The 17,807-nt window shown below is 32.0% G+C and overlaps 1 long non-coding RNA gene across 1 annotated transcript; it reads right to left on the bottom strand.

Moving 5' to 3' along the window:
• Positions 1-596: 596 nt before the first annotated feature.
• LOC127698518 (uncharacterized) lies at positions 597-17,346 on the bottom strand. The gene is made up of 4 exons (XR_007980850.1): positions 17,082-17,346; positions 5,999-6,070; positions 2,968-3,042; positions 597-715 (listed from the first exon to the last, which is right to left on the bottom strand). It is a non-coding gene; the product is annotated as an uncharacterized LOC127698518 (long non-coding RNA).
• Between the last annotated feature and the right edge of the window lie 461 nt (positions 17,347-17,807).

Raw genomic sequence — 17,807 nt, forward strand, 5'->3', positions numbered from 1 at the left:
TTATTCATTGGTGGTTTTGTTTGTTTGTACATGTAGTTCTTTTTTCAAAGGTCATGTTTGTGGTTGGTGTTGTCAGTTGTACTGTCCAATTGTTTTGGTCTTACTATTTTCCTTATTTTATGTTATTATCCTTTGTTGAAAATCGTTATACTATATTAACCCTGAAAATGTGTGTTGTGTCGTTATTGTTTTTTTTATGTTATATTTTTGGAATGGTGCCAGTGCAACCATTACACATTAATCGTATATTATAATACTTGAAATTTGAAATTAAGCAATATCACGGAACGGTAAAATTCTTTGTTTTTATTCTGATAAAATTAGTACATGTACAACAAATGTATATTTTTCATGCATATGTTTATAATTGACAAGACAATATTAGTAACGCTAAAAAAATGTTTTTTTCTAATTAATTTATTGGGATAAAAGATTGACTTTACAAGGTAAGGATAAGTTTGCACAAATCTTCATAAATCATAACTTGTGTGCAGTAATGTCAATTCATAGTTTTGTGAATAACTCATATGTAAGTCTCGTAATTTAATAAATGTTGTATCAAAAATCTTTTCTTTTTCGTCTACTAGGATTCAACATTTTACCCGCCGCAACCTGTTCTTCTATTACAACCAAATGGACCTCGTCTTATTTGGTGTTTTACTTTACATCCATCCTCTCCACAGCTATAATAACCATTACTTCCACGAAAATTCACCTAAAACGAAGCCACAATATGCCAAATTTACATTGTTTTACAAAGTATGAAATCCCCTCTTGATTTAAATTATGAAGTCACCACAAGAATAAATAAACGAGAACAAAAAGGTGATCCCGATTATATGTCAAGAAAACACCATGACCAAAGTAAAAAGGCTTAAAGACAAACATCAGTAAAAGAGACTTGATAGAGAAGTAAAGATTGAGTAGCATGATCTTTAAAAATAATCCAAGTGGATTTGTTTTAACTAAGGTGCTCCGGCAAGGTAAACCTAAGCAGTTCCTGCTCCTCTAGCGACCTAAAAGAGATGAAATTTTATCATATTGCTAATTATTTGCAAATAAATTTTTACAATAAATAGTGTTCTTATTCCTATCGATTGATAAGTGTGAACCATACCAGAAAAAAGAAAAAAATGATTGCCTCTTTGATATATAAAGGAGTCCTGATAGTTGAATGAATTGAGCACATGCTTCTCGCATTCGGACATCGCCATCAAACTCCTTAATGTATACAAAATCCTATGAGGTAATCCATTTCAAGGACTCAGACTTACGACATAATTTATATGTGACGGGGAAGAAATAAATATTTTATTTAAATCAAAAGAAGAACAAAAAAGCTGAAAAATATCACAATGGTAAATCGATTGATGGAGTGAACCTTAGTGATCCTGTACTGGAAATCAACTACAAGTAAGTCATGTCGGAAAAAGGCAACAAAAGAAATTGTATTAAAAAATGACACCGCTTAAAACTTCAGTTACTGAAAGCAAATAATCCCTTTTATGATATCTAGAAAATCGTTCTTCTAGAAAATTGTCTGTATATTTTGACCTTATTTTCTCCTTTTGCTTCGTATTTTAGCGTTCCTGGTGAAGGTGAACCCAGAAAAGCGCTTCAGCCGCATGAAATTTGTGATACCGGTATTTGTTATTTGTTATTCTTACTTCAAAAAAAGATTTAGTTTTAGATACATGATTTTTTAATTAGTTGTAATTGGCTTTGAACTAGCTGTCAGTAACTGCGAGTACTCTCAGATCTGTGTCTTTTATGTTGTGGGGATGTATAAATTCCCTGTCAAGTCCGGTTTGTGTTTTTGTTTTGTATCGATTTGATGAGTAAAGCCATTTCAACTGATTTTTATAGTTTGTTCTTATGTTGTACTGTTACACCACTGTCCCAGGTTAGAGGGAGGGTTTGGCGCTAACAAACTTAAAGTTCAACCCCGCCACATTATGTTTGTGCCTTTCGCAAGTCAGGAGCCTGTAATTAATTGCTTGTCGTTTGTTGCTGTACATCATGTTTGTTTTTCATTCATTGTTTTGTTCATAAATCAGGCCGTTAGTTTTCTTATTTGAATTGTTTTACATTTGTCATTTTGGGGTCTTTTATAGCTGACTATGCGGTATGGGTTTTTATGCGCAATGACCTTTAGTTGTTCACTTGTTTTCCAATTGGTCTTTAGTGGACATTTGTCTCATTGGCAGTTATACCACATTTTTCTATTTTCATATTAGAATTTATGAAATAAATTTCATATTGCCTTAAATAGCAAATGTCGACTATGGAAATAAAACCATTCGAGAAGTCCAAACACTCACTTAGTGAACCAGTTATCAAATAAAAACTTTATAATATGTATCGATCGAAATGTTATACTCAAGTAATCTTTAATACCAAAGCTTAGAACAAAAGAAGGATACCTCTGCTGTGCCATCATTGATTTGGTAATTGTCAGTTAATTTATTCTTCTTAAAATGTTGAAATTGTTCCAAACAGTTAAGTTGATTTCCACCTAGGCATAGATTTCCATAATTCGATTTAGCATAACCTTTTGGAACCTTTGGTTTCAGGCGCTCTTTAAATTCTTAATACGTTTTCCATGTGTCTGTTTGGTTTTGAACACTACTGTATGTGCGTCTGAGGTAATGAATTGCTGAATTATACGCCTGGTATCTTTAGTGACTTTTTTGTGTATGTGTGTGTGCATATTATTTTTTTGTGTTATTAGGGGTTTTTTTATGGTTTTGGGGGCTCATCTTTTTATTTCTTGCTAGTTTTACATTCTTTGTTGTCTTTTACAACATTTACCATCATTCTTCGTTCACAAGTACTATACTGACAGAGAAGATATCGGACCAATTTACAAGATCGGTTTCTTTATGTTTACTAATCACTGCAGCTCTTCGAGTTTTCTAATGAACAGGAGGATAATTATAACCTTAATGGAATTAGTTTAAAGGATACCTCTTTTTCTATTTTTGAATCTGCCGCACTGTTTCTTTCGTCTAACATTTTTAGCCTTGATTTCACCAATATCCTCTGAAAAAATAATAACATAGTAAGTGTTCTAACAAAGGAGGTGTGCCATATTAGACATTAATATCTAAGTTTTACAAAATCAGGGGATTTTTTCGCAAACATAATTGATTAGTATCATTAAAAAGATATGGCTATTTATGGAGATTGAACTGTCGAAAGATGGCATAAATTCATTTTCGTCTACAAAAAAATAACAAAACTTATCCACGGCTTAGTATATTTCTAGTATTTTGATTGGTTAACGCACGTTGTTAAAAAACCCATAGCCCCGGGTGTTTCTAACCCATATACCCGGACGTTGTTACCCATTACCCCGGGGAACTTCACGCGCGTTTTCCTTAGTTCCATGGTTGTTCCTTGTGAAATATTGAATTCTGTAGATTATCCATGATGTCTGTAATTAAATATTTAATCCATTAACGACTTTATCCTATTATGCCGATCATTTGCACTTATTTAAGTAAATGCATCACTTGGCTGCCATATTTTCAATGAATGGGACTACTGACCAAGCTATGCAAATGACCCATATTGACGTCACACCGTCTATGGCGTACCTCTCACAACATTGAGCGCCAAATTAGACTCATTCCAGTTTCTCTGTCTCTGGATTGAAAACGTCATATATTTAACTACCTGTACGGTTCTACCACAGGTAGTACCCTACACCCACTAAAAAATATGTCAAATTCCCAAATTTCAATAAAAAATTTTACATAATGAAAAAACTTTGCTTTCACGTTACACTTTGTGTGGTCGAATTTCCCTAAAAATCGCCAGATTCGGACTAAGACCGGGGACACATTCGTTATCTACGTTCATATCCCTAGATATGGATATTTTAACACCCTTCAGTAACCTGTTTACCCTTCGGCTTGACCTCAGGGTGTTAAAACATCCTTATCTACGGATATGAACGTAGATAACTTATAATATATATTTTGACACATATTTGGAAGTGGGAAATATCGAGCACATGCAAGTTCCATTAAAATATTTACATAAGTTGTGTTGTTCTTTATGACAAGCATCGTTGAAAATATTGTAGTTAGTACATGCATGTCCTCTTTATAAGCAGTCCAACAACTATTTGAAATTTAACCAAAATCTATGCATTTTTAAAGAAAACGTAGAAGCGGCTTTTTCCTTACGCCACAAATATATTTGTAGTGACGTCATGGATAATAAAACTACCTGTTTTTATAAGCAAAACCTTAACACAGACAGAACTGTAAATATTTAATATGATTTTAAAATTTTTGACAATGAAAATTTACCCGATATAAGTCCTTTATCGCACCCTCTCATGTATTTGTGTTGGCTTAACATTGTTTTAGGTTTTGTTATTTTTATAACAATAATGTATGGAGATGAATGATAGTATTTTTTAAAAGATTTCATTGTTTATTCATGTATTTTTTTAAATTTCCCACAAATGATGCTTCAAGAATACTGCAGCGGTAGTTCCTTATTATCAAGAAATGGTACCTCAGACAGTGTTAGGAGCTTTTATGATCTTGTTGTAAGTCACGAATTCATCACCTCATTAGACTCGTAAGAGGTAAACGATAAAAAAATTAAAAGTGACGCAACCTTATGTAAGCGCAATAAGAGTAAGAAATTGCAAATAGGGCAATTAATAACAAAGAAGTCGAAGAAAAACAGGCCAATCAATTACAAAAATAACTTCAAATAGATCCTTAAATTGGTTTCTTTTTCTTTTTTTTTTTCATTTTGTTATTTTTATCTTTTATACCGTTATTCTTATGTAAAGGGCTTTTCCTGTCCTGCTTTTTATTGAATGTTCCTTTATGAACCTTTTGTTAGACCACTGATCGAGATTAGAACGGGGAACGGTTGATATCTACAATATCTAGTTTAACTCCACCATATATTCACGTGCATGTTCTAAACCAGCAACCTTGCAATGGTTTTCTTATATCACGTTAATGTTGTTGTTTATATAGTTAGACAATTTGGATTGATTGCAGATCGTTAATGTTTTTGTTATTGATGGACAATTTTTCATCTCTGGACGATAAAGAGATTGACATAGTCTTTACACCAATCTTTTGTTATAGACTGTTTATTGCTTTTTATATTTCTTTTGGGTATTTGTATCGTTTGGTAGCTGTCTTATTGACGTATTTCACATTTCCTTTCATTCATAACTATAAGTCTAACAAAAAATTCAAGGAAACTCCGAAATTTTGAAATCGCTATCATTATTACAACCAAATACTGCATGTATATCAATTCTTATTAAAGGTTGAAGTTGTTATTTTGAATATAAAAGTCAGTCATACAAATACAGTAATCTTTACTTTTAAACCTAGTAGGAAAAGGGACCCTAATTTTTTTTCCTAAAAGAGGGAAAAGAAAGGTCTTCATAAAATAAGTAATTAAATAGAACAAAATTCATCGTGGTGCTCATGGCAAGTAAAATTTCTGTAATTTCACAATCGTGGAAAAGAGGAGTTAATGTTGGTTTCGACAAGTGGAACTTATCCTTAGCCGTTTATGACACAAAAATTACATATAAGCAAATCACGAAAGCTTCCGTAAAACTTTCAATGAATGTTTTCCACTTTACCATTTGAACACTGGTTTCAATATTTTCCTTGTAAGCAGCAACCCTCTATCGGGGACTTCATAATTCAGAACTTTTCCAACTTACCTTTTTCAATTTCAGGCACTTCCCAACCAATTTCCAAAATTTTTGAATACATCCTGAATTTTGCTTGTTCAGATTTTTTTCTTCTTTACGCCACACACACAAGCGTGGTTAAATTTGATTGTCTGATTATGCTATTAATTTGCAATTATAGACCTAGCCTAATATAAACGATGATGTGAAAACTTAGCCTTCCTTTTTTGCAGCAAATTTCTTTTTTTTTCTGATTTTTAAATTGAAAATTAGTTGTTGTGATAAGCGTATTAGGTTGATTGTTCTTACCTTTAAATGCGTGATCGGAGGTATTTGGGAATCTTGTGGACTGGTCTTTTTTGAATCGCTTCTTGATTGGGTCTGCAACATATGTAATATGCGAAAAATTATTGCTATCCAATTGATACCGTAAAACTAACGACGCGTTTGTGTTCTATAAATATTTAGAAATCAACAAATAACTACTTTTATATCCCTGAAAATAAGATACCAGTAGTTCAGGAAAGTATTTTGTGTCGGTGAAAAATGAACCGAAAGTATTCAAATAGATTTTCCTTGAACATATCTTCATAAGATATTTTTTAGCAGCATTGTAGAATTCTTTTTTTTTTCTTTCTCTTTTTTCTAATTTTCTCTTCTGAACACAGATCTTAATATAAAAATGTTTTCTAAGCAGAACTTTCAATTGAGATACATTCACATCGTTTCGAGCAATCAAATTCGTGTTTTCTTCAAAAAATGATTCTGTCGATTTCGGTTTTTCTTCGTTATAACCCTGCTGGAGTATTTCTTGCGTCAGTAATACACTTACTGTTAATTAAGTCCGTGAACATACATGCGAGTAACCGTTACGTATCAAATTAGATATGTAAACGACCTTTGATAGGGCAGAAGCTATCTTACTACTGAGAAGGAGGAAGTTGACAATAGGAAAATTGAAATCGTGTCATAGATCATAGTAAGGAATCGCCCATCTTTGTCATATCCAGCAAATGATCCAATAATGAAGCAGGTCTTCTAGTTTTGGTAGTATCTTTTTACAAAAATGAATATATTTACATATGAAAGAGAAACGAAAGAAGTTGCTGAGAAGATTTTATTTTAGTCTTTGGGAAGGTTTGTATGAATTCATATGAAGTCGTTTGCAATCCTTAAATTACATCTTTGAATTTCAAGTTCAAATCTTTAAAAAGACTTTAGGTGGTATTTTTTCATTTGTTTTAGGTTTGTATGAATTCACATGTTGTCGTTTGCAATTCTTTAATTACATCTTTGGATTTCAAGTTCAAATCTTAAAGACTTTATTTGATAGTTTTCACCTGTTTTTCGTTTTGAATGGATTGTCTATGGAATACAATTCCTATTATAACCAAAACTAGATATGCCAATGGTTGATATATAAAAGTTATTTTAATCTTTGTCCATCTTGTGTTATTTTATTGCCTACTTTACATCTGCTTCCCTTTTTTATATACACTTATTCTACCAAAATATCTTCGAGTACAATACCCTATAGTTTTCAATATTCAATACTTGACAATTCATAGTAAGAGAATATGCAATTTGTCCTGTATCACGCATTGTTCGACTCCCCGAATAGTCATATAACTCGTTGTAATTGAAATTGAATATTTCTTACAAGTTTAAAGAATTTATTGTAAAAAGTTATATTTCTGGTCTAAAAAAGATGCAATAATAATATATAATTTATGGGATAAAAGTTTACAATTTAAGTCAAGTTAAACAGAAAGAAGAAACTAAACATTAGACATGAGGAGGGGATATATAGTTATTCACACGCCTTTCCCTCCGACGTCCAAAAGATAAAGCAATTACCCCTTGACCAATATATAGAAATGTTTTCATGGACCATTGAATAAAATAAAAGATCGAAGTTGATGGTTTTGACATGTACCGTTCAAGATTACGCATCAAATTTAAAAAGTGTTGTTTTCATTTATGCGCCTTATTTTCCTTTAAAGTCGGAGATTTTCTGCAGTTCCGGATGAGAATGATAATACAGCTTGACCAAATCTTTTGAAACTTAAACACACTTGTCATGGACCATACAATACATGTCATGTTCGATTTTAATGGTTATGACATGTACCGTTTAAGAGTTATGCCCTTAGTTACACTAAATTATCTATGATTGAATAGTAGAGATTTCCAATAAAATGACATACGTACCTAACTCGACGTACGCACGTAACGGGACCGGTTATTGCTAACCTATTAATTTTGTTAAATGCGTCATTCAAGTTTTAACTAATTATTCATAAACTATAAAACCCATTCAGGATAAATTTTATCAATATCAAGTATTTCTAAGATGATGAAAAACGAAAGAAATCATGATTTTTATATATCACGTGATTATTGAGATTCCCGCCAAAACTTCACTGTCATAAGACCACGTATATACACGTATCTTTACCTATCATACGATTGATTTGAGCTGTCTTTCATGGTTTTGACCATGACTTTGTTTTTCGATATACTTTGCAAATGAACCTTTTATTATTTAATATTTGACATGCTTTTATTTGTCGTTATCAGATTGGTGTCCCTTTTTCCTTTCGTCTCTTAATGTTTTATAATATTTAATTTCCTTGGGTATTTATGACAGAGATTTTTCTAGCAATTTCAGAAATATCGAATTCAAAGTGTTAGTCAGAATTTGTCTCTGTTAAAGTTGATAACTGGGATTGCATCATACTTTATTAAGCATCATTCCAAACAATCTCTTCTTCCGCAGTTAATCTTATTTATTTACAATCTCCGATTTTTTCCCCAAGGGAAAACGTTCGACAAAGGGATGTGTATATTTAAATATAATTAATACAGGTCTTGTACTTCTTTAAATTTTAATAGTTGACATACACTTTTCTTTCAAATAAAAGTCAACAAACATTAAAAAAAAAGAATTTTGTAATTAATAATGATATATGTAAATAAATGTGTACACCAATTCGTTATATAAATTGTAATTTGGAAGGTGTACTTGATTAGCAATTGATGACTAATCTGCATATAAACATTGACCGCTGTGGATAGTAAAATATCAATTAATAGTTCATAGTAATTGGCTAAAAAATGTCCTGTCCCAGGTATCTCTGATTAAAAGTGGACGAGAATGTCAATTTATGTACTTGTTACACTTTTAAGATAACTATATTGCCACTTCAGTCTTTACAGTTATTTTCTTTTTAAAAAGTAAGGCTTGATATTGTCAATGTTGTTTTTGTATTAAGACAACTCTTACTAATCCAATTAGAAATGGATTCTAAAACTATCACATATTGATTGAGTTAAGCAAAAAATTTTTAGTATCAATTTTTGTCTCGCATTAGAGGTATATAAAAGTTAAACTCTTCGACATATCCATGCATAGGATCACCATTTAAGGTGATACACGGCTGAAAACACATTGTATATCAATAATTACTTTGAATATGTATATATGTGTAAACCAAGCTCTCTCAAGGAAGGTTTTAACAGGTTGTTCTTATGTCGCGCTGTTGCACCACTGTCCCAGACTTAGGAGGTGGAGGTTGAGCACTCATTCTTTATGTGCCTGTCCCATGTCTGGAGCCTGTGGTTCACTTTTTGTCGTTGGTTCATATCTGTTATATTTGTTTTTCGTAACTTGTTTTGTTTTAAATCAGGCCGGTAGTTTTCTCAATTGAATTGTTTCATATTTTTCAAGTTGGTTCCTTTTATAGTCGACTATACGGTATGGATTTTTCTCATTGATTAAGGCCGTACGGTTGCCTATCACTGCTTACATCAACTTCATTTCTTATTGGCAATCATACCATATCTCCTTATTGTTTGTTGTTGTTTTTTTTAACTAAATACGTTTAATATTCTCAGGTAATTTAACATTTAAGAATCAGCTTTCAGTACCTGGGAGTACTTTAAGATCGGTACTCTGTGTCTTTCATCATAAAAATGTAATTGTTTTGGGCTTAATTCAATATTGATTAGTTGAGCTATTTCCAACTGAATTTTACAGGTTTTTTTTTCTTATATTGTGCTGTTACACTAGAGTGTTGATCGCTGGTAAACGCGTTTAATCAGGCCAAATTCTATATTGGCTTTCCCAAGTCAGATGCTTTCAATTCAGTGGATGTCGTTGAATACTTTCTATCATTTTTGTGTTAATTTTACTCTTGTAAAAATGTTTATTTTCGTTTGAAAAGTTTACATTTTTCAAAGTCAATTCCTTATATAATAGTATATCTGATAATACGGTATGAGTATTTGCTTATTGTTGACGACAGCACGAGCCACTGTAGTCGTAATTCACACCATTTGGACTCTGTTTGATAGTTTGATCCCAGGAGTGTTAAGAATTAATCGAAAAAAGAATGCATGCTAAGCATACTAATGCTTTTGAAGAGAAAATTGAAAATATTTGTTGAACGGACAGACTGGCGGACGGACAGACAGGGTGATTGTAATATGAGTGCAGGTACAATATTTTGTCAGTGTATGTATCTTAGATGCTAGTGGTAAGGAAGTCTTGATCAAAACGGGATAATCTTTACTTGTTAAAAAATATTTTTTACTATTTAGAATAATAATTGCATGCCTACTGGATATTAGTACAATAGCAAGTCACAAGGATAATGGAAGCTGTGAAACACCATTTTACAATAAAAACTAAGCTTTTTGAACCAAAGAAACAAGGAGAAAACTCAAACAAATTATGCAACAAAAAGTAATATCAAAACAAAACAAGTGTTGCTAGAATAATTATATATGCACTTAAAGTATAAAATATATAAACAGTTTTTTTTATTAAATATGGAATTGACTGGTAGCAGGCCAGCCTCGATTACGGGTTCAATTATTTTGTTGGACAATTCGATCCAGCGAATCGCTATCATTTCATCATCCTTAATATATATGTAATATTTGTCGCTGGATGTAAGACATATATCAGTATCATCATCATCATATTATAACTTGAGGCTAAATTTTCGTCGTATTTATAATAGCTTGTAAGTTTTATAGCTTGAGGCTAAATTCTTATCTGATATTTTAGCCAATTTATGTCGAGAACTTATTTTTATGCATGCATCTCTTTGCTACATAATTTTTATAAATGTCAAAGTTAAAGCCAATAGAGATCATAGAAGTATGTTTATCAAATGATCATGTCTACTCATAATTAAAACAGTAAGAAAGGGATTGACTCGTCCGACTAAAACGAAGCACAAAAACAGCAATTACTAGTATTTCAAAATAAACTCCATGTACCGATCTTAGAGTATTCACAGCTACTGAACACTATCTTAAAAACAACTACAACTAATAAATACAGAATGATTATCCAGTCCAGAATATTAATCAATTATTTCGTACTGTTACACCACTGTCCAAGGTTAGTGGCCCCGTTAACATGTTTAACTCCGCCACATTATGTTTGGCAGTGACTGTCCCAAGTAAGGAGCCTGTAATTCAGTGGTTATCATTTGTTGCCGTGCTTTCAATCATTTTTTTTGTACATTAATTAGGTCGTTAGTTTTATCGTTTTCGTTGTTTTACATTTGTCATTTTGTGGCCTCTTATAGCTTACTATTCGGTATGGGCTTTCCTCATTGTTGAAGGTCGTGCGGTGGCCTATAATTGTTAATTTCTGTGTCATTTGGTCTCTTGTGAAGAGTTGTCTCATTGGTAATCATACTATATCTTCTTTTTTGTACATATCACAAATTAAGTAAAAAAGTACATAAACACTCTAGAAAAGCAAGACCTTGTGTCATGTCAAAAGCAGAGTGTCTGTAGGACCATTAGTTTTCATGACTGTATAGCAGATTATATGTAGTTTCTATAAAATGTAATGATAATTTATCAGTAAAAGATACATGATTATTTGTAAGTGGGATTATATATAACTAAATAAAAGAATATTTATATTAAAAAAAACATCAGAAACAAGAATATGTGTCCATGCATTAGATTACACGCCAGTATCACATTTCCGTGTTAAGTGACCTCTAAATCCAGGAAAAAATCCAATTCAGTATGTAGTCTTAAACTTTTAAATCTCGTGCGAGATGTCTAATGTTCAAACATTGTTGTTTTTAAAACGTATTTATCAAAGTCAAACGACAATCATTTAATTTTTTTTTGGTGATATACAATTTGTGATTATGACCGGATCCAAGATATTTGAAAGAGGGCGAAAGATACCAGAGGGACAGCCAAACTCTTAGATCGAAAACAAACTGACACCGACAAAAATAAAAAGACAAACAGACAAATAATAGTACAGATGACACAACATAGAAAACTAAAGACTAGGCAACACGAACCCCACCAAAAACTTGGGGTGATCTCAGATGCTCCGGAAGGGTAAGCAGATCCTGCTCACATGTGGCACCCGTCGTGTTGCTTATGTTATTACAAATCCGGTAAATAGTGTAATTCGGTAGGTCACATTCGTGAAAAGGGAAGGGTATTGTAGTTACGACATAAGGAACATATCCGATAGGGCGTAGTTCACGATAATTGAATTAATACTGCCGAGCGAAGCAACGCGAAAAAAATATTGGACGATTTTATACCAAACATTTGTATAGATAACGTGGAAAATGTGAGATGTTCAAAATTACTTGGCGATCGAAAGGGGGGAGTACGCCCTCTACCCCTGTATCTGCGAATGCACGTTTAGGCATACATGATCAAAACCTCGTCCAATGCATCATTATAGTTAAAGACTAAAAAGTACTTTTTGATAAATGTATCAATGATATGAATTTCTGCCCACGTCAAATTATCTTGAATTAAATTATAGAAAAAATTTTTTTTTTTAAAGTTAGTCGCGTACACCTTTTACATTCGGGTGTGTTAGAATCCACTTTTTAAACGTTAAAACTTATAAAAACAAAAAACGAGATAACCTTCTCGCTTCGGATTTCATTATTTTAATATTTTCATGCTAAATGACTACTTAGTAGTTTTTAAAATTCATATGTTGAGATGAACTGAAATATGGGTCAAGTGAAATGACAAGAAATGATGGGTGTATTTGATTACAAGTTGCTAGCTTACTTATTCCATTAAAATATTTTTGTCAATAAAATCATTAAAAAATTTAATAACAAAATATTTAAAGATTAAAAAAAGTTGTTGGGGTTGATTTTTACATAAAGTCTATATCAGCAAAAAATGCGTGTTCAAAGAGCAAAAAATGCATGCAGTGTATGCTCCCCTCCGTCATGATTCGGTGCAATAGGACGATATACGTTGAGTTAGGTCGGTTATGTCGAGTAAAGTCATTTTATTGGAAATCTCTATTAGAATATAACATAAACTGTTGAAATTTGAACACAGTGTCATGGATCATAAACTACAGGTCTATGGAAGCCAATGGGGTCAAAATTCTAAATTCGTAAATTGTCACTTTGTAACTTGTAGCTGTGTAATTTCAAATGCTTAATTCGTAAATTGTCAATTTGTAACTTGTTACTGTGTAATTTGTACATTTGTGATATGTATATTTGTAATTCTTGAATTCGTGATTTGTCAATTCAACATTTGTATATTGATCTTAATGTGCTACATTTGTGGTATGTTTATTTGTAATTTGTAACTAGCTAAATTGTACATTTGTATTCTGTAAATTTGTAGATGTCAAATAGCATCTTTGCTTCTATGTTATTTGTAAAAGCGTATTATACTTGTAAATCGGCACTTTTCTAACGCGATGATTGCACAGTGGGTGATTTGTTTATTCGACATTTGTACATTCACTATATGCTACATTTCGTATTATGATAACAGATGACGCCGCTGTCGGACTTTCGGTATCTTTTGGGAGATTACCAGTTTCGAAGTATAGATAACGTGGATGAAGAAAGGTAAATTATTTTTCAAGTGTACCCAATTATATTGAAGTATACAAAACGTTTACGCTCTGTGTCAGGGTTATTATTGATATGTCTGACCAAAACGAAGAAGAACCCTAACACTGTACTTTATTAGTGGAAATAGTGAACAGATAGGAAAAAGGGGGGAGGGGACACGTCAATTTTGGGGGTGGGGGCGGGGATGGGGGGGTTACTTGCCATCCCGGGGGTGGGTGGGTGGGGGGTTACTTGCCATCCTTTTGGGTATAACTGTGCCGAATGCACTTGTCAAATCATGCCCTCTTCTTTACAGAAAATATTGGAAAAAATACCCTGTTCTAGACACGCTCAGAAAATGTAAGCCCTGTTCTAGACAAGCTCAGAAAATGTAAAGAGGAGCGGAAGGACCTTTTTCGGGACGTCGGAATTGGACCTTTATTTTCACGGGAATTCAGGATTTACCCCTATCAGGATTCAGGAATCAATGATTTAATTTTTCGGGTTATATCTCTATACAATTATTTATTTTATTAATGAAGTATCATGTTTTTAATTCTATACAATAATCTTTATTGTCTGAAAGCATGTATATATGCTTGTGACAAACAAAATACAAATAACATAAACATATATATACAACAAATTTAGACAATCAGTAAATCAATAGTCCCCTATTCTCAGTTCCATTGACCCTTTTGAAAAGGAACCCATACTTTGTATCTGTTGAAAATTTGTTGTATTCAATATATATTGCATTTCATTTTATTAATCACCATATAACGTTGGGGTGCACAATTACTTAGTTCAGAGGGTGTTTGTGATAAATGCAGTGAAACTGAGCCAGAGCACTGCAACAACATAGTTGATTTTTATTTTTGAACAATCAACCAGGTAGTGAAAAGACCCAATAAAACTGCAGTGTACAAAATTTGTTCCTGTCTGTTAAAACTACAAAAATTTCCTCTCATCTGTAAAAGAACATTTTCTATCAGCATTTGCAATGACAAATAAAAAAAGGGGGGGGGGGGTTGGATACACTGTGATTTTTTGGCTACCCTGAAGTAAGGGGGTTTGTATCTGTGCCACAGGACGCTGAAATCCTATCAATAAATGTATGTAAAAATCTAAATACTAATATCACAGTACTGTAGATCTCCTCGTCCTGTGATGAAAATTGAGGTGTCCCCTCTTGTTTCTCAGTTTCTGGTCAGTGGTCACTATTTCCATTTAAGAACAGTATCAGGTTTATTCATTTTCTATACATAACGACAATAACCCTGACATAAAGCGTAAACGGTTTGTATACTTCAATATTATTGGGTACACTTGTAAAATAATTTACCTATCTTCATCCACGTTATCTATACTTCAAAACTGGTAACCTCCCGAAAGATACCGAAAGTCCGACAGCGGCGCCATCTGTTATCATAATACGAAATGTAGCATAAAATGAATGTACAAATGTCGAATGAACAAATCACCCACTTTGCAATCATCGAGTTAGAAAAGTGTCGATTTACAAGTATACTACGCTTTTACAAATAACATAAAAGCAAAGATGCTAATTGACATCTACAAATTTACAAAATACAAATGTACAATTTAGCAATTTACAAATTACAAATAAACATATCACAAATTTACCACCTAATGATCAATATACAAATGTTGAATTGACAAAACACGATTCAAGAATTACAAATATACATATCACAAATGTACAAATTACACAGTTACAAGTTACAAATTAACAATTTACGAATTAAGCATTTGAAATTACACAGCTACAAGTTACAAATTGACAATTTACGAATTAAGAATTTTGACCCCGTTGGCTTTCCATACAGTCGAGTTGGATTTTGACGATTTTGACAGTTACCGTTAAAAAGTAATTCCGCTAAGTTATCTTTAAATCTGGATTGTTTTGATGTTGCTTTTTTTTTTATGTTTTCAGTTAATGACGAAAGCACCATTTAGTGAAACATTTTTAAGATTTTAATAAATTTTTATAAAACATAAAATACGTTCATATTCAATTTAAATTTTGGTTTTGGAAGTTACCGTTAAAGAGTTTTTCTGCAAGCGGGATATCTGTGATCACTTGATCACCTAATTCTTGTGTAAACTATGGTTGTTGTCAGTCGTTATTTGTACGGTATTTCCATATATACTTGGATATCAATTTACAGTCATTCTTAATCGTTTTTTTTTTTTATTAATTATATCTAAAAAGTTGGTGACTGACGCGTGAAGGATGGTTAGGTAATCCTTTGTAATGAATTATAAAGAAAACAAACTTTTTAAATAATGTATTTTGGCTAACCAAATAGGTCGTAAAACGTGATGTGCATGACGGGAAAAACCTACATCTGTGTATATTTTAACAATAACTACCGATTATGTGCAATTACTCTATCAACTTTTCTTGTTTTACAAATATTTAAATTGCAACTGAATCATGCTACTGTATGTAAAATCTACATGCTTCGAGTTTAATATAAATGAACCCAGAGCGGTGTAGGGTTTCCTTATTCTTAAAGGACTGAGGTACAAGACAAAACACTGTTTACATGATAAATGTATTACATATTTTGCACACACACTAACAATAATCAACAACTGAATATGATGTCACTTATAACTGAATATAAAGTACTATAATAACTGATTATTTGCTCTGTGAATTGAATGTTTCTCATGGCACCATCTAATTTACATTTGTAACTTAATACATGTTATGTTTACTTTAATTCATCCAAAAGATACCCTTCTCAATTTTATTCCCTTTTCAAATCATATACAGGATTTTCAAATGTTTTATAATATCTATGACCTTCCCTTACCAGAATATTATTTTGCAAACATACTTCTGAAGTTCAAACGTTTTCATATTGAAAAAAAATGTATTTTGAAGAAAACTAGTTAATTCATTTGAAATATTGACGATCTATCTAAAATGATGGAAAAGATATATTCATGACACAACGTTACTACTTATCTGAAACAACCAAAAGCAAAGAACAGCGCTTTTATCGTTTTGTACACTTATCATTATATTGACATCGCTGTCTTTCACCAGGTTACCGCTCCAGTGGTCTCATGGTAGGGTACTCGCCTCGATTGAGGGAGGTCGTCGGTTTGATCCTCGACCGGGTCAAAAAATCATCATCATCATCATCATCATCATCATCATCATCATCAAGGCTCTTAGTTTCAAAATTTTTTTATAAACATCCTTATGAAAACTTTGTATCAGTGCTATGTGGAAGGCTATTTCATATAATCAAGCAAATTTGTTAGCGAAGAGGAAAAACAAAGACTGTGCCTGTTTCATCTAATTATGTTCAGATGTTTGCAAAATACGGATAATATAACTTGTACAACAATTATGTAAAAATTACAATTTTTGTTAAAATCACAACATATATGTACACAACACAACGCACACTAATACATATATATATATATATATGCATACTGTTGTCTTAATACATAAAACATATACATACTCTGAATGAAAATAGTTCACCAAGTAAACACCCTATAACCAGAATTAGCCAGAAAGTAGACATCATGAATGTTATGACACTTTTGAAAGTTCAACACAACCTGACTGTCCTCTTACTTTATAAAAAGTACAAAATGTATACAATTTCATAATCTCTTTTTAAAGTAACATCCTCATATTCGCCATAACAACAATCCTTCTATTCATATTAAATGTCAATCATTACGATGAATTAACTTATCATTTTCTATTTATAACTTATGTCGGTTTGATGATATTCTTTTTTGTTGTGGGTGTAACTTAGAACCAATACGGGTATAAGTTATGGTCGTTAACATCAAACGTTTACATCAAAATGCATATCACGCTGACAGTTACAAAAATATCATAATGTATACGCGTTACACGATACCTATCTTACACTTAAAGTTCAAAGTTGTATGTTCTTCTTTGTATGAATTACATTTCTTTGTGTGCTTCACATACTGCTGGGTTCGAAATTTTGAGATATTTATTCATTAAATAAATCCTAAGCTTCTTATGTCACTAAAATGATACATAATGAAAAGTATAACAAAAAATACGAACTCCAAGGTAAATTTAAAAAGGGGAAGTTAATAAAACTGACAAAATCAAATGTTAGACTTTGTCAACAAACGGAAAGAAGGAAAACAACTGTCATATTTCTGACTTGGTACATATATTTTCCGAAGAAACTGGTGTGTTA

This window comes from Mytilus californianus, unplaced genomic scaffold (genome assembly GCF_021869535.1).
Source record: "Mytilus californianus isolate M0D057914Y unplaced genomic scaffold, xbMytCali1.0.p SCAF_4, whole genome shotgun sequence".
Classification (NCBI taxonomy): Eukaryota; Metazoa; Mollusca; class Bivalvia; order Mytilida; family Mytilidae; genus Mytilus; species Mytilus californianus.